Genomic DNA, 24327 nt, shown 5'->3' with positions numbered 1-24327 from the left:
AGGTGGGGCCACAGGGCAGGACGTGCTGCGGGGCACGGTGAGCAGTGGTGGTCCAGGGGCCTGCCCTGGATCGCAGGGCTTTAACGCGGCTCCCCAAGGACTCAGGTACTCATCAACCAAGGTGTGCGCTGTCGGCACTTTATCCAAAAGCCAAGCCAGACAGACGAAGCCACACGTGCCTCATTAAATTCTGCGGCCAGGGTGATGCAGGGGCAGACGCTCCCAGCAGCACCCAGCTTCGTGCATTTGAAGGCTCCCTAGCCCCGATGAACCCCTGTCTCGCAATTCCAGAACCACCTCGTCTCCCATGCCCCCAAAATGTACATATTTAACACACAGTGCAAGAACACACTGTGAAATTCATTCACTTGCAAGTCACTCCTTCTTTTGTTAATGATTTAATAATTCAGTGGAATTTCAAGAGGAGGAAGCAGTGTCATTGTGAAGTCCAGGTGTCGCAAGGGTCAGTGGAGGACCAAGGGCCAGCAGTCAGCCAGTCATGGGGTGGATTCATGCAGGCAGCCAGGTTTCTTAACATGGAAAGAAAAGGAGTTTCAGTTGGACCACGTCCGGCAGGACATGCGCCCGACGCCTGCCTTCCTCCTGTAGTATAAAAGGAGGGTATGTAAGTTGAAGGGACGCTCCGCTCTCTGAGGAATGTCTTCCACAGGTCGCAGATGTTGACCGCCTCGGGGGAGCAGCCAGCGGGAATGTTTGTCCAGCGTGCAGCCAATGGGCCTGCATTGCAAACCCCTCCCTGTGCGGCCCCGGCCTGCCCCCGCCAGGCACAGCCTCTCCAAGACGCTCTCCGCCCTCTGCCCTTCCAGACCCAGCTGCCGTTCGCCTGCCGCAGGGACAGGGGCCTCCGAGATCCAGCCTCTTCCTCCATCCTCCAGGGCCAGACCTGCTCTGAACATGGAGGCCCCATCTCCGCTGCACTTGCCTGACACAGGCCACTGTTCAAAGCCACACCAGGGAAGCAGAGTATATTGCACCTCGGAATCCCTCCTTGGCAGAGATGGCTTACGTGGCCCTGTCATTCCTGTCTCCAATACTCCCACCCTTAGACCTTCTCGAGGGAAGAGTCCACTGGCTGAAGAGGCGTAGCTGAGCCGGAAGGGCGAGCCTCTTCCAGGTTCCTTGACCAGGCACACAGCACCCTACCCCAGCCTCCCAGAACTCCTGGCCTTCCTCAAAGTCTCGGCCTCATGCATCTCTGCAAAACCCAAGAGACCCTTTGGCTTGTTTTAATGTCATGCGCACATAAAAAAAAAATAACCCCGACTCTGCACGTTCTCCAAGTCCAGAGAGGGTGCAGCTTCCTCCCCAGGGCTGCCCAGGATCCCTCCACACAGCGCAGCTGAAGGTGGTCAGCAGGTGAACAGAGGGGACGTCTCCACCGTGAGTGGAGGGCTTGTCAACCCGATCCTGCCTCCTCCTGTGTCTGCGGCCGGCGGGAGAATACCACCACCACAAGGAGCAGGAACCTGCACGGAGCCCCATGTGGCAGGTGCACCCCTGCCCCCTGCAGCTGCAGGGACAGGGTCCACCCCCACATGCTGTTCATGGCTTCTGTGGCCTTTGTCATGGGGACTTCTGCCACCACTCCACGTCCCAGGCTGCCACGCATCTGCTCCCAAAGGAAGCCCAAGATTCCTTCCCTCCCTTTATAAGTCACACCCCTGCCACCTCCTGGAGTTGCTTTCAGGAAATCTGTGCTCCTTTCTCTGCTGGACCTTCTCCGGGACCATGGCCATTGCTCCTCTGGTCACGTCCAACATAGCTCCATGGATACTACCTGATTTTGCCCAGGCAGCACTTTATAAAGGTAGGGTCAGCCTGCTGCCATGGCCACGCCTGTCACCCCAGCGACTGGGAGGCTGAGGCAGGAGGATCTCAAGTTTGAAGACAGCCTCAAAAAAAAAAAAAAAAAAAAAGGGCTAGGTGTAGCTCAGTGGCAGAACCCTGGCTCAATCCCCAGTGTGTTTTTTCTCCAAATGAAATTACTATGAAAGCTACCATACAATATAAAAGTACAAACTTTGGAATTCCGCAGTCCTGGGTCAGAATCCCAACTCCATGATGGGCTGGTTCCTCTGGGCCTTAGAGAGGTTGCTTACCTCCTTCAGCCCCGGTTTCCTTATCAGTGAAATAGGAATAATGGTACAAGCTGAGCATCCCAATCCAAAAGTGGACTAAACATTCCAAAATCAGAAACTTTTAGAGCCTGACATGACTTCACAAGTGGAAAATTCCACACCAGATCTCATGTGACAGGCCTCTGTCAAACACAAGCACACTGAAAGTATTCTATAAATGTGTGTTCAGACTCTGTGCATAAGGTGTGTATAAAACACCAGTGAATTCAGGGTTTAGCCCGGGGACCCATCCCGAGACACCTCATTACCTGCAAATACTCCAGAATCTGAAAAAATCTGAAATTCAAAACTGCTCAGGTCCTGAGCATTTCAAATAATTGATGCTCAATCTCTCATTCTTACCTCAAAACAGTGTAAAATTAAATAGGGCGTGTGCAACGGTGCTGCCTGCTGTCCCGAGCAACCTGCATCTGCTCCTTCTCCCTCCTTCAGCTAAATCACCCAAGAGCATTTTCCTTTAAGGAGAATGTGGAAAAATACTCTCACAATTTTAAAAACCAGACAAGAGGACATGGGTTTAAATTAAATTGGGATGGTTTCAACCAAACTTGGGGAAAAACAAAAACATTCTTGACCACCAGAGTCACAAAATTCTAAGCCGGCTGTGTAGCATTCCATCCCTGGAGAGCTCCAAATGGATGATTTGTTCTGCGTATTTGGAAGCATTTCTTGCTAAACAAACAAATACTTTTTAAATTCTGAGATTGCGTATGTATCTACAAATCTGCTTTTCACGTGCTCATGCATATATATGGTATATGATATTCTAAAAGGTTACTTTGAATGTTACTAAAAGTATGGTTTGGGGTCCTTCTGTTTTAACTCCTATCAAAAGCATTTCTCAGTGTTATTTAATATTCTCTGGAAAAAAATTTCCCTCGGTTGTTTTGGGCTTCTCTTCACAATGTCAACTGGGAGGTGTTGCCTGGGACACAGGTGCCACGCCACTCGCCAGCCAGAGCTCCACATGCCCACCCTCAGCAGTCCTACTTAGCAGGGGCTGGAGCGTCTGTGGGGACCGGGGGCAGAGCACCCCTTACCAAGTTCACATGCCACCCCTGGTTTGCCCTGGAGGCACTCAGGCCTCAACCCTCTCAGGAAACTCTTAGGTAACAGTCTCCACTCAACCCTAGTTCTAGAAATCAAAGATGCACAGTAGTTTATGTATTAAGATTCAAACAGCGGGGGCTGGGGAGATAGCTCAGTCGGTAGAGTGCTTGCCTTGCAAGCACAAGGCCCTGGGTTTGATCCTCAGCACCCCCAAAAGAAAAAGATTCAAACAGGGACGGGGCTGGGGCTCAGTGGTGGAGCGCTTGCCTAGCATGTGTGAGGCCAGTGTTTGAGTCTCAGCACCGCATATAAATAAATGAATAAAATAAAGTTCCATCAACAACTAAAAAAAAATATTCAAGAAAAAGATTCAAAACGTTTCATAATAGGTCTATAGCAATGACACCAGGTCTGTGAGTTCTCTTTTGGAAAATCAAAATCCCGGCGGAAGGTTGATGTGGGGGACTGGTTTGCTAAACAGACCTATTTTCACAGTAAGTTTGCAAATGTTCCCCAAAACAATGGGAAAAATAATCTGATTAGAGGTTCTCAGAGTCCTTGGACATCAGAACTCCTGGGTCTGACCCAATACAGACATTGTGCAATGGTGTGTGCTCAGTCACAGCACTTCAACCCCCAGAGAGCGAGCTGTCACAGGAGCCTCCGACGCCAGGGCCTCGGAGCACCTCCCGCGGAACACACAAACCTCAAACCATTGTTTCTATCCTCTAACAATATTCTGTGAGATTTCCTTAGTATCAATAAATTGAAACAAACATTATTTAATCAAAGACATTTAATTACTTTTCTTCTTAAAACAATATTTTAAGACGATTAATGAAGACAGCAGTAAAAATGACCCAAATAGAATAGATTGTTACTTTTATTAGAATAACATGCTAACAATCATTTTGAAAAGTGCAAATCTTAAATGAAGTACAAATGATTAATAACAGGAAATTATCATTATTAATATTATCAAACTCTAGACATTAGGCAAGAGCTTTATGGAACCAATTTCTGCCCCTTTTTGGTCTCCTGTCTTGAGATAAGTATCAAGGCAGAGGGTCTCTCCCCCCACCCCCACAATGTGAAGACCAGGGGGGCTGCCAGCCTTGATGCAGCCACTGGAAACAAAGCAGCCCTCCCTCCCACCAAAACAGACGTAAAACAGAACAAAGTCATGTTTCCAGGACGCAAGGCGACAGTCTCTGAGGGAGCAGAACCTACTCCTGGAATCCTGGCTGCCCCGCTCCCCGGAGAACAAGGCGAAGAGGAGGAAGGCCAGCAGAGCGCGGTCCCCAGCCACACTGCACAGGAGGCCGGAGCTCAGGGCAGCGGGCCAGCAGCACTCTGAGGGCAAGGCAGCCCGGGACTGAAGCCTGGCCGTCACGGGGGAGTCCCCTGCTGTCCCCAGCAGCCACGCACAGGCCCAGGCCACCCGACGGCAGCTGCAGGAGGCTGGAGGACAGGACAGAGACGCTGAGCACGCTGAACACTGACCAGGACACGGAAGCTCCATCGCTGCCCAAGTGGGATTGCTGATCAGCACTCCAGCAACGTCCTCAGAACTCGCCTACCGTGAGCCTGCGCCCAGACCAGGCATTAACTCGCCTACCGTGAGCCTGCGCCCAGACCAGGCATTAACTCGCCTACCGTGAGCCTGCGCCCAGACCAGGCGTTAACTCGCCTACCGTGAGCCTGCGCCCAGACCAGGCGTTAACTCGCCTACCGTGAGCCTGCGCCCAGACCAGGCGTTAACTCGCCTACCGTGAGCCTGCACCAAGTCCAGGCGTTAACTCGCCTACCGTGAGCCTGCGCCAAGTCCAGGCGTTAACTCGCCTACCGTGAGCCTGCGCCCAGACCAGGCGTTAACTCGCCTACCGTGAACCTGCGCCCAGACCAGGCGTTAACTCGCCTACCGTGAGCCTGCGCCCAGACCAGGCGTTAACTCGCCTACCGTGAGCCTGCGCCAAGTCCAGGCGTTAACTCGCCTACCGTGAGCCTGCGCCAAGTCCAGGCGTTAACTCGCCTACCGTGAGCCTGCGCCAAGTCCAGGCGTTAACTCGCCTACCGTGAGCCTGCGCCCAGACCAGGCGTTAACTCGCCTACCGTGAGCCTGCGCCCAGACCAGGCGTTAACTCGCCTACCGTGAGCCTGCACCCAGACCAGGCGTTAACTCGCCTACTGTGAACCTGCACCAAGTCCAGGCGTTAACTCGCCTACTGTGAGCCTGCACCCAGACCAGGCGTTAACTCGCCTACTGTGAGCCTGCTCCTAGACCAGGCATTAACTCGCCTACTGTGAGCCTGCTCCCAGACAGGCGTTAACTCGCCTACTGTGAGCCTGCACCAAGACTAGATTTTGCCCACACCAGATTTGCAGGGAGGACGGAGCTTAGAGGAAAAGTCTCAGGCATGCATGCAAGTTCAAGGTGACTGGTCAGATACCAAGTGGCCGGCTGAGACAAGAATCAGCATTGCTCACTGGAGAACCACAATCCCCAGTCTTTACAACTTGTAGTCCACAGTGTCCAGAACCAGTGATGACCCAAAAGATGGATTTTAAGTCAACTTTTATCAATCTGTTTAAAGAAGTAAAGGGAAATTTTCTCAAATGAATAAAGGAAAGTGTAGTTTTAATGAATGAGTAAATAGTGAACTTCAAAAGAGAAATAGAATAATAAAAATTTTGGAGATTAAAAAGTATAATGATTATTTTTTTTTTTTTGTCACCAAATCACCTAATGGCAGATTTAGTGCTATAGAGAACAAAAAAATAGAGTCCGTAAACTTGGGACAGAGAAAAAGAAGTTATATGAACAGAATAGAGGTAAAACATGAAGTAAAGGAGGCCCTTCAATCTAGAGAACAATATAAAGTCGTGTAACTTGTATGTGGAATCCTGGATGTTGGGGCAAGGAACAGGGGGCAGAAAACAATTTGAAGAAATAATTATTGAAATCCCCAATGTTCAGAAGAAAACATTAGCCTATAGACTCAAGGAGTTCAACAAATCCAAGTACTATAAACACACACATGCACGCGTGCACAAACTCAGAGTGACAAGGCAAAACTGTTCTTACATCTCATCAGATACAATGGTGGCCAGAGACAATGGAACAGTGCTGAAAGGGGGAAAACCCAGAATACTACACCCAGCAAAATATTTGTCAAAAATGAGATGAAGTGCATGTGTGGAAGCTAAAAAGGAAAAGAGTGTGGGGGAGGGGTCTCGTGAAAAGCAAAGGGAGATCAACAGAGCAGGGGAGTGAGGGTGGGAATGCTGGGGAGCCATGTTGGTCAAATCTCATTCGCTAATCGTGTGCACACTCTAAGAGGTAGCTAATCCCACCACTATGTACAACTGTAGTGCACCAATAAAAAAGTGGGGAAAAAATTTCAAACAAATGACATGGGGTCTTCAGTTAAAGAAAGAAGACAGGCACTACAAAAAGAAAAGTAGAAAAGAAAAAATGTTTCCTCTGTCTTCAGGCCAAAGAAAAATGACATCTGATGGAGACTTGGATCTACAGGTGGGAATGAAGAGCAGCAGCAATAACGAATGAATGGATTGCCCACTTGACAGGACGGTGTCTCGCTGCTTCTTGCGATTCCTTAGAAGGCGACCACTGAAAGCAAAAATCAAGACCTATCAGGGAGTTGCATGACGTGAAGGACAGTTGCATGAATGCCAACAAGACAGGTTAGACAGTCTATTGAAGAACAATGAATGCAGCAGACGTGGGAGAGGAAGGACAGGGAAACAGCAGAGATGGATGGAAGCAGACAGGAAGTGACAGTGTCCCCGGGGAGCTGGCCACGCAGCCGGTGCAGAGGGACCACACACCGCAGCGCAGAAGCTGACCCCATCAGACCAGAGAAACCTGCACCGTCCAGCAGTGCTCCCGAGGACAGATGGACGTCACACACAGAGACACACTGACCGGGAAACAAGGAGGCAGGGCAGTCTGTGCCCTCAGGGTGAGACGGCTGGAGAGGCTCGTCACCACCCAGGTGGCTTCTGTGAAGTGAGAAGTGTGAGACAAAGAAGGTGTCACACAACGATGAAGGAAGACCGTGGTCCTCCAATGCACGGGCTGGCGACAGGGCACCACAGTTCCGGAAGCAGAGCCGACAGACTCCAGAGGAAGCAACGGGCAGGCCCTGAGGCAGGTGGCCTCACCCCTCCTAGGGCCCCCGAAAGAACTGGCACAGGGAGCGCATCACGGGTATGACGGACGGCATACCGCCACCAAATCTGCATGGTACACGTCATCCTGCCGCAACTGCTGAGCACAAGCACACGTGCCGTCTGGAGCACACACGCCATCACCAGGGAGTCGCGCGGGAGCCCAGAGATGACCGGGAGTTCCAGGGTCTGAGTCTCACAGCAGGTATTCCCCGACCGCAGCAGGAAGAACCCCAACAGTCCAGTCATCCAGTAGACGGTGGTGAAAAAATCCCAGGAGAATCTGTCCAGTTAAAATCCACCACTAAGAATGAGCAAGAAAGATAAAGAAGGAGCAAAGCGGAGCTGGGGAAGCAGGGCTGATGCGGCAGCAGGAAGGAGGCAGGAGCCACCGTCCCCCCAGGCGGACTTCGCCGAGCCACCCCTGAGGGCCAGCGCCACTCACGACCCTGCTGGCTTAGCATCTCGGGTCTCCTCGGCCTTCAAGTGCGGCAGAAGACCGGGCGCTCTTGCACCTGAGGTCCTGCGCGTCCACCACGGGACACCGGCGAGGCTGTAGGCCACTCTGGTGGGCACGCTGCGGAAGAGCCCAGGCGGTGGCCTCCGCTGCTCCAGTCATGCAAAGCCAGAACGCGGCTCCCGGCCAACCAGCCACCAGCTCTTCCGCTTCACTTTGGGCCTTTCCGCGTTGACTACAAGAATTCCCAGAATGAATAAGACCTTTAAATGTCCGTGAAACTTTTAAATTATTTTGCCACAAATGAGAAAAAGTAAAAAAGAAAAGTGACTGAGCTGCTGCCATTGGTGAGCTGAAGAGAAGGCAGGAAGCTGGGGAGAGGCCTCTGCTCGTCTCCCAGAGGACAGCGCCTGCCTGGTACCGTCCAGGCAAGGGCACTCAAGGTTCCTCGGCTGGCCACTCATGGAATGTGTTACAGGCAAACACTTTGATGAGATTGTAAAGAAGATGTGATGGCAGGTGCACACCTGTAATCACAGCGACCCAGGGGCTGACGCAGAAGGATGGCAAGTTCAAAGCCAGCCTCGGGAATTTAGTAAGGCCTTAAACAAGTTAAGGAGACCCTGTCTCTAATAAAAAGGGGTTGTAGATGTGGCTTAGTGGTTAAGCACCTCTGGGTTCAAGTCCCAGTAACAAAAAAAAAAAAATTTAATTTAGTTTTTTTCAATAAAAGAAGGTGTGAACTCAAGAAGAACTTGCATGTATGTCCTGGAGAGAAATTTGGAGCTACTGGCCTCCTTTAAGACTGATGGCCAGCTAAGTGAAAAATCCTTTGAAACAAACAGAATGAGGTGCACCATCACTAAAAGCCCAAGTCAAGGAGCTGCTTATTTCCTATCAATTACCATAGAACTTGAAACCAAAATCTGAAACCTTTCAATGTGCCGGCTGTCCTCTTGCGTCCAGTCATGGACTCAGCCAGCCAACGTTCACGGAGGCCCGGGGCTGCAGGTGTGGTGCTCCTATAACACCTACCCAGGAGAAGTTTCTGGTTCCTAGAAATCACTTTTTCAGTGAGATTATTTTGTAAACAAATTAATTTGGAGATGATTTCAGACCTACAGAAGAGTAGCAATAGAACACAGGACATGTGCTGAACCTGCCTCCCTGTGAAGGTTTCCCGCCTTCTTTATCAGTGGGAACCGTTTGGAGCCTGGGTGACAGTCCTGTGCCCTGCATGTTTCCCAGGGGTATTCTCCCACAGGCCGTAGAGAGGTATCAAGCAAGTTTCTCACCTGCTATGTTCCAGATTCACCTCTTGGCTTGATCATGTCTTCTATAACATTGTTTTCTCCAGAATTGAATTCAGTATTGCATTTAGTTGCTATGTGTCTTTGGTGTTCTTTAATTTTGTTGAGTTTCAAGAGAGGGCCTCACTGAGTTGCTGAGGCTGGCCTCCAACTTGCCATTCTCCTGCCTCAACCTCCCAAGTCACTGGGATTATAGGCATGCACCATGCACCATGCACCATGACCAGCTTGTGTCATTTAATTTTGAAAATTTCTTTAACTTTTTTTTTTTTTTGGTCTTTCATGATGTTGGCATTTTTGAAGAATTCATTCTCTTTTTCAAAATGGAATAAGCTTCATTTGGATGCTTTCTCATGATTAAACCCAGATCCTGTGCTCCTGGCAGGAATTCTGAGCAGGTAGGTGTTCTTACATCCTTCTCAAAGTACTGCATCCAGAATGGAGAACGCTTTCTAAGTTAAAAAAAAAAAAAAAAAAAAAAAAAAAAAAAAAAAAAAAAAAAAACAGCATCTTTGGCTAAATGCTCAATTTAAAAATAAACTTCTACTAACGTAATATGCCTTTTCTAAATTAAGAGAAATGTTTTTATTAAATAACAGAGATGTTCTTTTCAGAAAGGTAAGCCATGCAGCATCTTGTGCATGTGTTTACCGTTTCTGTGATCTCACATCAGGTCAAGCATGAGGGAAACGTCCAGAACACCTGTGCAATCCATTAAAACACTTGAAGTGACTTTTCAAAAAGCATGTTGATTATAAACTATATTTATGATTAAAGTACCCCAAAATGAAACACTGGGTTTTGCCCACTATCACTTGTTTTAAGTGTAACCTTCAGCAGATGAACACGGCCACCAAGTCTGGTTACAGAAGACACAAACACTTGCTTTTCTGAACTGATGCTAAGACGACCGTTAAACCCGGCAGAATGTCCCGAGACGCGCTGTCCTGCTGCCCTTCTGTGCTGCGGAGGAATTCCAGGGAAAAGCGCATCTGACAGCTGGTCTCAGTTCACTGTATTTTTTGTGAAAGAACATTTGCTTTCAATTTGTCTATAAATAATGGAAGAAAACACAGCTGAGGGCCCCGTGTGATTTCTACAGAAGGTTCATTTCTGGAAATCTGATAAGCTTATAACCACATATGTTTAAAATCATTCCTGTATAAAATTCAGAGACTTGTGGTGGGGATTCTACTTGTCAGGCAATTCGATGTTTATTTTACTCATCTATTATTTAGCACTATTTGTCAAATGTCTTGTGTTTTTAGGAATTTTAGAACAAAATTCTTAAATCCATGTTAAAGTTGACAAAGCTCATTACGTAACTTCCGCGTGTAGCTTCTGTTCGCTGATAACACCTGAGGTTGTAAGATCAGGCCCAGGAGTGCTGAGGATGAGGCCCGGGAATGGCGGGTGTCCCTCCCGGGACTCCCGAATACACAGAAGCAGGTGTGCACGGGCAAGCGTGCCGGGCTCCTGTGCGTGTCCTTCGAGAGGACCTGACCAGACATCATTGCTCTGGAAGAGTGTAGACAGCAGCACACAAAGCAAACACACGAAATTTGAAAAGAACTTGAAGATAAAAGACACCTTTCTGCCCGACAATGACCAACCAACAGACTCTCACGTGTGTCTGGCAGCTGGAGAAATCCTATGGATGCCAGAAATGAGTCTCTGCTTTGGAAACCCAACAAGCACAGTCCAAAGGGAAAGTCTGTTGTGTTATCAACACCCCGTCGGGCAGTGCGAGCAATGAGTCTCCTTACGTTAGCATGAACTGAATTTTGAGAACTGGCTGAGGGATTTAAGAACATTTGACAAGAAGTTAAGCTCCAGCTTAAACTGTCCTAGAGAATCACTCCTTCATGTCGTTTTTATTACTGTGATGCATCCTACAGCCGAAGCCACAGGGCGAGCTCCCACAGACCAGTGACAAGAGGCAAACTTTACACTAATCTGCAAAACGGACTTGCAGTCTCTCTTAGTTCTCTGAATAGCAGGGTTAGGAGGGGAAGAAGCCATGAGTGGTGTTAGTTGGTTTCTGCCTCTTGAAGTGAGAAGATGAACACAAGATAGAGTCGCTGCTTCCGGGGAGACGCCGGCAGGTCCTCTGCCCTTTGGGTACACGAACATAAAGAGGATCCAGCTGTAGGCTGCCCTCCAGTCTGTGGCCCGGGTAAACAGGCCATGCTTATCAAATTACTCTTAATAAGTAATTATTTTACAGTGGGCATCAGTTTAAGTTCCTTTGTAAAAGATTTCACAAATGCCACTTCTACACAAGCAAGTGGAAGCTGATCAGAACAGGAGAAAGGGGCTCGGCCACCCGCGGCTGGCCTGGCTCTGGTCTGTGGGAGGACGTGGGAGGCGGCCCTTGTGGGTTTCTGTAGGCTGGGACGTTTTCACCAGGGAGCACGGGAGTGAGGAGGAAGCTGTCAGGGCAGATGCTGAATCAAAGGGAATTTATCTGACGGCCAAGGGCAGACACACTTCAGATTTGCTGAAGGTTACTCGTGTCTCTGTCTCGTGAAGAAGCCACCTTACCAAAAAACAGAAAGCATCGCCCTACAGAGATGCAGTTAGGGGTGTGGATGCCACCGCCGGGTTGGGTCATTCTCCCCTGGCACCTGGCCACTGGCTGCTCCGCCTCTGGGTCTCAGCTTCCACCTCCTCACTGCAGGAGCCAGGTAGCGTCTGCCTGGGGCCGTCTGGGGACCAGGCGCTTCAGGAAGAGCTTTAATAACCACTTGTTCCTCAGACCCTATCTGGCTTGCCCCCATCTGAACAGGCAAAGCACCCCACCCCAGAGCCACGTAGGGAGCCACACACCTCCACTGTCATCCAGCTCCGCCTATGTCGTGCTGCTGGCCACGGGCGACTGCCAAGTGCCCACAGTCCCTGCCACCCCCAGGGCTCAGAGAGGAAACCTTCCAGAAACTTCCCCAGCCTTGCAGAAGAGACCTAAACGTGGAGCCCGCCAGCCGCCTTGGCCATACCCACCTACTTAAGCCTCCTCCACCCCTGGCCCAGCCTGCCCTTCCCGAGCTGCCCTTCCTGTGCTGCCCTCCCGCTGCCTGGGTTCTGGGCCGGCCCCACTCCGCAGCCTTCCAACCCGGCTGCTGCCCAACACCTCTTTCTCCACCTCTGAGGGCACAGGGACCGTACAGTTTTCACAGGTGGGACCCTGGAACTGGACAGGGTCTCGAGGGTTTCCACCCGGTTTCCTCATCAGAAAAACAGGGCCCGCAGGCTCTGCAGCACTGTGTGGTGGGAGCAAGTGTGAGGCTGCTCAGAGCCTCGCTCTTGGAGGCCCATGGAGGGCGCCTGCCTCTCCACTCTTAGACCCCCGACGCTTTCCCAAGGAAGCAGAGGTGGCCGCGCCCGGCGCCTCCGCTGAGGGAAGCCCTAGGCTGTGCCGGCCTCCTGGGGCCGCTCCTCCCTGCCCACTCCTGCCACAGGCTTGCTTATTCCACAGTGGGAACCTTCCAGGCCCCCAGGTCAGAGGTCGGAGCCAGGAGCTGCTGGGGAGGAGCCCCGAGTCCACTGGGGTCACTGACCACGCTCAGCGATGCGCACAGAGCCGGGAGCAGTGCAGACTGGAGGCAGAAGCCCTCTGTCCTCTGTCCTCCCATGCCCAAGGACAAGGCCCCTAAGAGATGCCTTCTCCTCCGGGCACATCACCTCCTGCGGCAGCCTGGGGACCTGCCCGACTCACGGTCGCCAGGCTCTGGTTCTGCACCGTGGGTGCCAGGGGACTCCTGAGCAAGGGCATGCACGCCCCCTGCCAGGGACGTCCCACCTTGGCCCCCTCCCCCGTCCCCGCACACTGCAGGCTGACACTCTGGCTTCTGTCCACGCTCCATCCCCCGGGGGCGTGGGCGCCCTGAGACCTTAGGATGCGGCCTCCGCCCTCGCCACCCCCTAGGCCCTCTCTTCCCAGCCACTTGCCCAGGGGCTAAGGGCACGTTGGCAGAGGCCACTGTGGTCACCTGGGCGCGAGCCGCCATCTGTCCTCAGGCTCCGTCTTCGTGGCTGTGAGCCTCCATCAGCGCTCCTGTCTGCCTGTGCCACCTTCCTCTGCCCCGTCTCCTCCACTGCCAGACCACACAGGGCCACCAGGTCCACTGCTGGACCACACAGGGCCACCAGGTCCCCCACCGCCGCTCTCTTTCTTGCTTTCCCCTCCTTCCCCGTCTCATGTTGGTCGGGTACCTGCTAGAGGTCATGCTGTGACCCCGTCACCTTCACACCTTCCAGGAGCACGTGACTGGCACGATCCCCAGGCACATTTCAAGCCAGCCTTCTGAAACTCAAAAACTGCCCCCTAAACCGCGCCTGTGACATTTTCAATGACGTGAACTGCCGCCCTTCAACTCCACGTCCAAAACCTGGTTTCGAGCGCACCCCCGCCCCCGGTCTCCCCTGACCCTGCTGTTCCTCCTTCTATGGAATCTGGGCCACAGTCGGTTTCCAGTCCCCCTCTCCCTTACGCATTTAATTTCCAACCCCGTGGGTCCTTGCTGCCCAGGGTCTCCCCGGCCGCCTCCTCTTGTCTCGCCTCCTTCGCCTCCGTCGAGGGCTCTGCCCAGGCCTGGAAGGCAGCAGCCGCCTCCTGGCAGTTTCTCTGCCTCGCCTGGGATCCCTGCCCAGGCTGCCCAGTGCCTGTCCAGGGAGTGAGTTGTTCTGGACGACATCGCCACCTGTCCAGACCCCCCTGCCTGCTTCCCCAGACCCGGTGGACAAAAGTCTCGGCTGATGATCACAGCCAGGCCTCGCAATCCTCGCCCACTTTCCAGATTAATCTCCCAGGGTCCTCCTGCCCGGCCAGCTGCTCTGTTGGCCATGCTCCCTGAGGGGGGCGTCCACCTGCTCTCTGAAGAGGACACATGCTCCCCCGTGGCTGGTCCAGGGCACCATGTCCCCCATCCTGGGGCAAGCCCCGCCCGATGTCAAGGCAGCCCTGCTGGAGGGTCCTGCTGTCTCTCAGGAAGCCCGTGCAGCGGGCAGCTGCAGAACGGACTGGGGGAGGGGAGCTGCCCAAAGGAGCCTGGTTAGAAAGCTGTGGCAGGGTCCAGAGCAGTGACTGAGCGATCTGCACCCCAAACTGTGCTGTGGACAGAAGCGCACTTCTTTAGGCCGAGAGAACACCACTAAGACCGTTTCATAAGAAAAGCGGACATTAGCATGACTTTAGGAGAAAGGGGGATCATTAATACAGCTGGGAAAGAGGAGGGTCCTTAGGATGCCGTGGCGAGAGCACCTGGGTCGGGTTGCTGGTGCTCAGCTTCTATGGTGTGAGTAGGGGTCACTGTGAATCCAAACTTTTTGCCTTGCTTTAAAACAATCAGTGGCAAGTCACATATTTAAACTTGGCCATGCTCCAACATGAGCTTCCCTAACACTCCTGTGACGGGAGATTACAACCCAGCCCAGCACTAGCGGGGGCCGAATTTACAGAACGGTATTTCACATGGAAATGAACAGGAAGACATATGCCAATTGTCTGCGCTCGCTTGCTGCACATTGCAGCTCTAATGGAGCAGAATTTCACTTTGGAAAACAGGGGACCAACTCCAGTCAGTGTGGTACTTTGGATTTCCTGGGTCATATTTTCTCATGCTGACAATCTGTCTCCATCCGGTGTGGTGTCGGTGCCACTGGCTGCAACACCCTGTATTTGCCAGAGCTGGTCTTTCTTCTGAGCTCACATCTATCTCGTCAGATGAAAAGTTCAAGGGCATGCTAGCCTGACATTTGTGGCCACAGAGTGCAATATTTCTGCACGTGTTTTCCTTTCCTTCTTTCAGGTTTGCATATTTTTGTATTTATTTTCTCACGGTTTCTAAACTGACTGCACCAAATTCCCAAGACTGGAATTATTTTCCGTCCCTGCAGCCATGGAAGCGTGCTGTTGTTCTGTTTGCCACCGGAACATCCTCCAGTTGTACTCTGCGGGGAGGAGAGGAGGAGGAAGGGGAGCAGGTGCAGACGCTCTGTTCAGGGGGCACTGACCCTCAGCAGGGCGTGACAGGGCTTTAAAATAGGATTAGACACCCAGACAAGGGAAAGGTCACACTTAACATTTCCACTGGAAATACCAATGCAAATAGCGCTGATGCTAGGGACATTCTTCACACACCACACACACAGACACACACCCCACTTCTTGCAGGTTTAAGAGAAAATGCTCAACGAATTGTTTCCCTAAAAGTTCAAAAAAGCAACTGAAAACAGGATCCAACAACACACATGACTCAGAGTTCACTTGAGACATTTTTTCTGTGTGACTTGCTATTTGCAAGACTTAGTTTTTGTATTTTGTCATAGGAAGAAAAACAAGGACGGGTGGCGGGGGAAATGCCACAAGGCCTGGAAACTCTGATTGTGTTGTACTGAAACTTCCACTTCGTTTATTTTTAAAACTCACTTGCGAGTCCCTCGGATCCTATTTCTACCTGCAAATTGTCCCATCTGTCTCCTACGTCACTGATGGTAAGCTAATAATAACATTTCCTATTTCCCATGTCCTATGCCACAGTCTCCAACATCAAAGTGAAATTTGGAAGCACCTGTAAGAGGAAATCTGTCCACCTGCTTCAACAGCCACCATCCCTATCGAAGTTTCCCGGTTGTTCACCAAAATCCAGGAGGTAACCTACTCGGCACACTACAGGACACAAAACTCAGGGGCCTGCCAGCTGCACGCACCTGGCGCTTCACTGACACAGCTGAGACGGAATGCGCCCAGTGGCAGCATTCCCAGAGCAAACCAGACCCACACAGGTTTGCTCCCATACCAAGAATCCTAGGATGCTGGGGGCAATGGCACACACCTGTAATTCCAGTGACTCAGGAGGCTAAGGCTGGAGGATTGTAAACTCCAGCCTCAGCAACTTAGCAAGACCCGAAGCAACTTGGTGAGAATTTGTCTCAAAATTTTAAAACATTTGAAAAGGGCTGGGGATATAACTTAGTGGTAAAGCATCCCTGGGTTCAATTCCCAGTAACAAGAAGAAAAAAGAGAAGAATTCTAGGAAAAATAAAAATAAGTAAATTCTAGAGGCCTGCATTATATAGCCATTGAAAGAAGTCCCAACAAAAGGTACCTTCTGTGTAGCTCCAGATGGTAAAGTGCTGCATGGATAGAGTTAGGCTCATCCGTCTGCAAACTGTTAGGTTTCGTGAATGTCTGACAGTGAAACTAAAGTCAGTTCTACCAAAGAGAAACCCCGACTCCTAAGTCACTCTGTCCCATGACTACAGGCTTTGAAATTCTCTATCTTTCTGAAATGATGTTGTTTACAATCTTTTATTAATCAAAGGCACACAAAATTGTGAGAGCCTCTGCTATGAGTTTCAACCCAAATCAAAAGCAGGAAAAACAAAACAAAAATAGCCTCCTCCCACAGGGAAATGTAGAATCCTGTTCGTTATTTGCAATTGTAAAAATGAGTTCAAGTGCAGCGGGCGCGGTGGTGCAGGCCTGTAATCCCAGTGACTCAGGAAGCTGGAGACAGGCGATCGCAAATTCCCGGCCAGACTCAGTGACCCAGTGAGGCCCTGTCTCAAGATGAAACCTCACAAGGGCTGGGATGTAGCTCAGTGGCAGAGAGGCCTGGGTCCCATCCCCAGCACTGCCAAAGATAAAAGCACATACACAACTTCAAGGCCATTCAAAATACCTAAATTAGTACATAGTCAGCCCCATAGAGCTTCCATAGAGGGAAGTGGCTCCCACAAAGTTTGGCTACATTTAGCCACGAGCACGCTTTTCCTCATTCCCGACTCACGCGTTAAGTGTAATTATCAAAACTGCCCCCAACCTTAATGAAATCCTGGACCCTGGCACAGAGAAAGATGTCTCGGATTAGAGATCGGCTGTAAGGTCACAGTTGGGATCAGTTTTTTCTAACCACGTGACATTCAGAATCCATGGATATAAACTGTAATAAAGACCATGAAGGGAGTGAGGAATTGGATTGGTTTTAGACTAAACTGAATTTTGGAAAAGTTCTTCTTTGCTGTAATTATTGAAATCTACCAGTCTGAAGAAAGACTTTTAAAGTACTCTCATAGCAATATCGAATTTTACCTTTGGGTGTTTGCCAAAAATAATCTCACAAGTATTTATGTAGCAATTATCACTTGGATCCATGAAGTGTTTAGCTGGAGATGTGATATTAAAATGAAATGTGAATTGGGAATTTTTGATGATATTATATGAAACAGTTAAAGCAAAAATTTGTAATTACAGGAGTGTCATCTTTTTCTTTACTGAGGATCTGTAGGACCTTATAAGAAAATATAAAATGTGTCTTGGTAGATAAGGTGAGAGACCAAAACGAGAGAAATCATATTCATACTCATAGCTCTTAGAAAGCAGAAAAGGGAATATTTTGAAGTTGTAACCATATGTTCAATTGTTTTCCCAATGATAAGCGGAATACACGATGACCATGCATTCTTTGATCACGAGTGAGACTGGAATATTTTTGTTGGTAGACTAGTCATGGGCTTTTTGAGTCTAATAGCCTTTTACATTCAATTTGTAACTGATGTTATACCAGTTTTTACAAATATTTTTTTCCATTTCATCATTTTATGCTTGGAAAGTTCATCTGCACCAAAGCCTTCAGTTTGATCTCCAGAGCCACAAAAAAAGTCCATCTTCATCTTCGAAATTGGTTAAATACAGGTTTTTCCTAGGATTTTTATCATTTTAATTCTTCTAATTTTTATCATTATGGTAAAAGGATGAAACCAATTTAATTTTTCTCCACCTCCTGGTCAAGTCTCTGGGCCAAACTGGCCTTTACCTGGGGCTCTTCTAAAGGACGAACTGTCCCTGAAGGCATAGGACCTTCTTTAGGGGGTTTTACTTGGCTAGTTTGTTCTTGTCAGTCTCACTTTATTTAATTTTTGTCACTTCTCATGCAAGAATTAATAACCACTCTTTTCAAAAGAGTGAGCTCCATATTTTCACGTTTAGTCTTCTAAACAAATTTAGAATAATTTTGTCATGTTCCTAAAGAAAACCATGTTGATACTGTGATTGGAAATGCATTAGATTGATAAACTAATTTAGAAATAGTAGTTTTTGATTCAACTTTTCCATTCAGAAGCAAAGTATATCTTTCTGCATCTGTAACATCCTAATAAAGTTGTTTTTTTTTTTTAATGTATCATTGATGAAATCTTTTCCTACATTTTATCTCCTTAGTAGTTATTGCTGCTAAATGGAAAGCTATTGATTTTGAAATTGATCTGTTACCTGGCCACCTGGTGGAACTTCTGTATATTCACTGTTTCAAAGTTGGTTTCATTACACTATATTTTTCATCATAGGTAACAATTCTTTGGTCCCCTCCTCTTCTATTTGTCATCATATTTCCCATTTCTGCTTCTGAAAGAATGATGTTGAAGAATGAGTTATAGAAGCAATCTTTCTCTAACTCCTGATTTCCCCTCTAATACTTTATCATTTAATTTTATCTTGACTTTTGCTTTCAGATGGATCTCTGTTGTTCAGGATTGTGGATAGAACCGGAACTGAAGCTCAGAGAAGTCAGCACGTGATGTGAGGCGATATTCCTCCCATGATGCCATCTAACTGACCATCTGAGTTGAATCATGCCGAGGAATCACATTTTTAAAAATCTTAGTTTCACGTAATTGAAGCTAACCACATGCAACCGTGCTTGAAGGGCTGGATTGGGAGGAGGGAAAGTTAAACCACAGAAACTTGAATTCAAGGAGCAATGGTGAGGCTCCTGAGATTAGAGGGGAAGGATAGTCTCAGCTTTAGTGACGGCCTCTGAGGCAAGGGAATGCTTGTTGTCCTACCAAATTCAACAGCTCTTGAATAGAATCTCCAGTTCATTTCTTCTTTATGATAAAAACAAATTAAGATTACAAATATGCCTCATTATGCAGCTTTGGTCTGGTGCCATAGTCATAATAGTGCTTTGGTTTCTTTTTCTGATATTTGGTAATTTTTCATTTTCTTTTTGACTCAGAAGTTAAAATATTTCATACCCTATCAAAAACACATTTTGTAGCTGTGAAGTTAAGATGTGTCTGACAATCAAAGATGTCTTCAGTTCATAGAACTATGGTATTTAATCATCAGAACAATCACTTTAATTTTTTGAATTTAGTTTTATGACGGGGGGGTCAGATGGTATGGCTACTCAGTTTATACTAGAACTTATTTTCTTTCCTCAGGATCATCAGTTACGGAAATTATTTCACAAACATTTAAAAAGTGTGTTCTTTGAATTTTGCCAAGTTCAATGACTATAAGTTCCACTCAATTATATTCAAATTTCGTATGTCTATATATTATTACCTGGTTTCTCCAAAGTTCAAAAAAGTTCTGTTATCTTCTATGGTCTTTGTTACGTGTCCACTGTCATGTGTATTTCTGGTATCCTTTAGATTATATCGATTCTGACTCCTTTTATGATATGTAGCTTATTCCATTCAGACGACTGGCTTTTTTCCACAGTTTGGCAGTAGTGCTTGCCATCAATGCAAAATGACTCAAAACACCACTCTGACTTCCTATTCTGCTCCATAGGTTTTGAGGTATTTATAAATTCCTCCCAGAATTTGGCACTAGGATAGCAATTAGTCTTGTTTTTCAGATTTCATCTTCTTTTGAGCCTCTGGGTACGTGTTTTTCATGGGAGTTTAGTGGAAGCGAAGTCAGGTTTAATTTAAAACAGAAGCCACCACAGAACAAAGCAGGCCGATGCCTGCGACCTAGCCATCTCTGTACTGAGCACCTTAAATTCATTAGTTTATTTAAACATCACTGTAACGTTTCTGGACGGACAGCTGCAGGTGGGGGCTGCATAGCATAGGCCCTCCCTCCCTCCCCACACCCAGCCCTGCCCGAGCCACAGGTGTCACACACGTGAACCCCGCAGCCCTCCCCACCTGGCTGCACCTACTTTCCAGCCCGTGCCCACCTTTCTCTCGTGGCAGTTAGAACTCTGCTGTCTGTCCTGTGAAGACAGCCCTGAGAAAGGGTCCTGCCCCTGCCCAGAAAGCAGGCGTCCAGGCCCCAGGGGACCTGGGACACAGGGAGCACAGGCCTTGGGAGGGCCCATGTCTCCTCAGACCGCACACTCTCAGCAGCAGAGGAAAGAGGACAGAGAAGGAGCAGAGCAGGTCCTTGAGGTGGGAGGGCCACACGGGGACAAGGACGGACACCGAGGCCATGTTGGAAGGAGCCACCGCCCCTGGTGTGGTGGAGACTGGCCTTCGGCCTGCGTTTGTCTGACCAGAAGCCCGTCCCTCTGTCTTCATGGCTTGCCTGGAGTTTGTGCACGTTTTGGGGGTACAGTGATTTCAAACACTGGTGATGGTATTCCACCAAGGTCTTGGGGCTTCTTGAAGGTAACACAAGAACGAAGAGGTGGTTCAGGTCTAGCAAGCTCTTCTTCACTCTGTTGGCACTAGTTTGCTGAGAAGGAAAACTGAGCAACCAAATCCACATTTCCTCCATGTGGATTTTCTCCCCTCAATCTCCTGGGAACACAGGTTTCAGGTGGACTCAGAGGTGTCGGTGGCCAGCGGTGTCAAGGCTGCAAAGAACTGAGTTAGGGTATGTCTGTCCCACAGCTCTGCAGCCTGCTTTGGGGTCAATGCCCCTCAGCAGAAAAATGATCTGTTTGCCAAACACCTCCCACCAGGACGCCTGGCACAGAGCTGGTGGGCTTCGGCAGGACCCCCAGAGCCTGGGAGGGTTCCTCGGCCTCCCCTGTGCTGGCAGTCCCGCCCTGCCCTGCACAGGGACCAGAGGAGGGCCAGCTCGCCCCTCGTCCTTGCGCAGGGCCAGCTGGATTCCCTCATAGTCTGTGTCCATCTGCCTCCCCTACTTTCTTCATTCTCCTTCTTATTCAGATGGCTTTAAAAAGAAAAGTCACGCTGTGCTTCGCTCTAAAGGCACTGCAATCTCTCCATCCCCACTGTTCAACAAGGCCATTTCTGTTTTGGGGTCTTCCCCTCCATTTATTTATAGCATGTTCCTCTTTTTTGCTGACCTCCGCCGGAGTGACGTTGTCAGTACCGCTGACCTGACCTTCTCATTGTGCATTGGGATCATTTTTTTCTGCTCCAATTTACCTATGACTGAAAAACACCTGATAGCTCCAGTTATTTTATTTGTTTCAGCAGAGGCAACTGAAGACCCCCACATAGACCAGAAGCAGGTTTTCTTTGATTTCAGCCCAGGTGGCCACGCGGGGCCAATGGGCTCCTGGTATGGTGTTCAACTGACACCCAGAAATGCGGGGCTCAGGGTCAGTCCCAGCAGCCCGCGCACCTGTGAGCAGAGCTAGGGCACGGGAGAGGACGCAGCAGGACCCAGCAACCTCCAGGGTGCAGCGATCCCACGCACCCTCTCCTGCCTGCTCCCTGGACCAGCCTCCAAGACCGCAGCCCCGCTGTCCTGCCCCCGGGAAGGGCGCATGCGGCTCCTCCAGCTGATGGAGAAACTCTTTTCAGTTTAGGAAATTATCACTTAACCAGTTTGTTCCCGTCTGAACGGTTTGTTTTGCTCCTAGGTGGTCGAATGAATTAGAGCAACCCAGGTGGTCAAAACCTAACCTTGGAAAAGGTTTACAACTGCTGACTCTTAAAGCCCTTCAAACCCACTTCAGCAACTTTGAGTAGTCCTACTTCAGATTTAAAACAAAGGAAAACCAAATATGTGAAGTAATGTACATAGAAACTGTTTTGAAAAAATAGCCTGTTTCTGTAATTAGTTTCATCTGAAATCCTTCTACCCACTGTGCATGAATTTCTTAATACTTTATTTAGGAGAATTTACTAATTATAAAACTGGTGTTCCTTCTTCTTTTTAAAAAAAGTGCATTATACTGTAAGTCACCATGAGAAAGTTCAACCAGAAAGCATGATTAAGGAATCCTGAAAGACTTTGCTGCTTCTCCAACATGTTTAATAATTGAAGATATAGACAGTTCAAACTCATTTGTTTCATGTGTGGGTTTTGAACCTTTAAAATTTTTTAAGTCATCATTAAATATAACTATTATTAAATTTAATATTACATTATAATTATCATTATTCCTTTTTAAATTACTCTTTTCCACAACGACTACAGTAAATACTGTCTTTCTTCCCCAAGCATCACTACACTAGAGTTCATGAGCTCAGAAAGGGTTTTCTCTTCTTGAGAATGTCAAAACTACTTGCCCCCTCAGAGAAGGAGCTCATTTTACTCATCTTCAACCTCAAATGCCACCTGGCTTCATAGTAAGTGGTCAATAAAAAAAAGTCTTTTAAACAAAGTGAAGTTTAACACCTATAATTCCAGCTCTTAGGGAGGCTGAGAGAGGAGGATCACAGGTTGGAGGCCAGTCTCAGCCACTTAGAGAGGCCCTGAGGGCACTAGGGCTGCAGCTCAGTGGTAGAGTGCCTCTGGATTCAACCCCTCATGCAGGGTGGGGAGGGGTTGCTAAGGCCAATCAGGAGCTAATGGCTGGGTTCAGTAAAATGACCTAAAGTTTAACACAGTGGTTCTACGGTGTTGGGGACCTGCGTGTGCGAGCCTTAAGGATGTTTACCAGATAACAAACGGCTTCCTCTCAGCCTCGTGTTGACTGCACGTTTTTAAAGGGTCATTGGGTTAGTAAATACAACCATGTCTCATTTATCCGGCATTGACAGAAATGAGGCATTTGGGTTGTATTTATCCAAAGCGGCCTGCCTACTCCTCTGTGTGGTTAGGAAAGCAAACAGGTTAGTGCTCCCAGCGGTGTGGGGACACCTGATGGGCACCCTTCCCTCCGGCCTCCGTGTGCAGGCCTCAGGGCTGCAGCCAGCAGGGGCTCTGCTGGACCCGGGCCGTGGGCAGCCATGACACCCGACTCGCAGTCCCCCAAGCGCACGTTCCAGTGGCCTGTCTGAACTGCCTGGCCTGCAGGGCTCCTGCCCCACAGCAGCCCGTGTGTCCCGCTCTGGGGCCACCCCGCCACTCCTTGCTGCTAACAGGCTGGGCCCCTCGGGTCCTCCCACGCGGCCTGCCACCGCCCAGGCTCTGGCAGTGCAGGCGCAGGTGCCCACATGGGCTGCGGCTGCCTCTGCAGGGCTCTGAGCTGGAGGGAGGACGGGCGGCCGCACACGCCAGGGCACAGGCTCCTCCGCTGTCCTCGACCCAGAGCTGGCCACCTCGAGCCGTGCCTACTCCACCCCGCAAATAGTCCTGGGTGCCTCCCAGAGCCAGGGACTACTCGCTCCAGGACCGCAGGGCTCATGAAGCCCTGCAGCCCCCATCTGGTGGGCTTCACGGTTCAGCAGGGGAAAGAGAAGAGGAGCAGGCAAGCAATGACGAGGGAGAGCGTGCCCCAGGTGGTCAGGGGTGTGCCCCAGGTGGTCAGGCGTGGGTGTGCCCCAGGTGGTCAGGCGTGGGTGTGCCCCAGCTGGTCAGCGGGTGTGCTCCCAGGTGGTCAACGGGTGTGCTCCCAGGTGGTCAGCGGGTGTGCTCCCAGGTGGTCAGCGGGTGTGCTCCCAGGTGGTCAGGGGTGTGCTCCCCAAGTGGTCAGGTGTGGGGGTGCTCCCCAGGTAGTGGGGGTGGAGGTGCTCTCCAGGTGGTCGGGGGTGGGCATGCCCCCAGGTGGTGGGGGTGGTCAGGGGTGGCCAACAGCAGCTCACCCTCCTCCTGCTGCTCAGGACCTCCTGGAGTTTTCATGCATTTTATTTCATGTCAGTTGCAAAGTCAGGGGTGCGATATCCCAGAGAGAGGAAACAGCGGTTCAGAGAGCTTCACAGAGCGGTTGTCCAACCAGGTCTCCATACAGGAAGCCCACCACCCGCCACCCTTCCACAGCCCTGGGCATTCTTTGCAATGGAAGGACCAGGAGGAAGCAGCTCCGCAGAGGAGCTCTCTCCCTGCTGGTGGGGCTCCTCCACCTTCGGAGTCTGCAGTCTCCTGAGGCCGTTTATGCCTCATCCACACAGCTGTGTGGGCTCTTCCTGTCTCTGCCCAGCAGGTTATCCAATGGATAGAGATGGAGGCAAGCACAAGCTCTTGCAGGAGATACTAAGTTTCATTTTATGGAGTTCGGTTTGGTCACTGGTAAAAACATCCAAGCCGTAGATCCTGCAGGCCGGCAAGGGGTGCGTGGAAGGG

This window comes from Sciurus carolinensis, chromosome 10 (assembly GCF_902686445.1).
Source record: "Sciurus carolinensis chromosome 10, mSciCar1.2, whole genome shotgun sequence".
NCBI classification, from domain to species: Eukaryota; Metazoa; Chordata; class Mammalia; order Rodentia; family Sciuridae; genus Sciurus; species Sciurus carolinensis.
The sequence above is the reverse complement of the archived record's forward strand: the minus strand, read 5'-3'. Positions refer to the sequence as shown.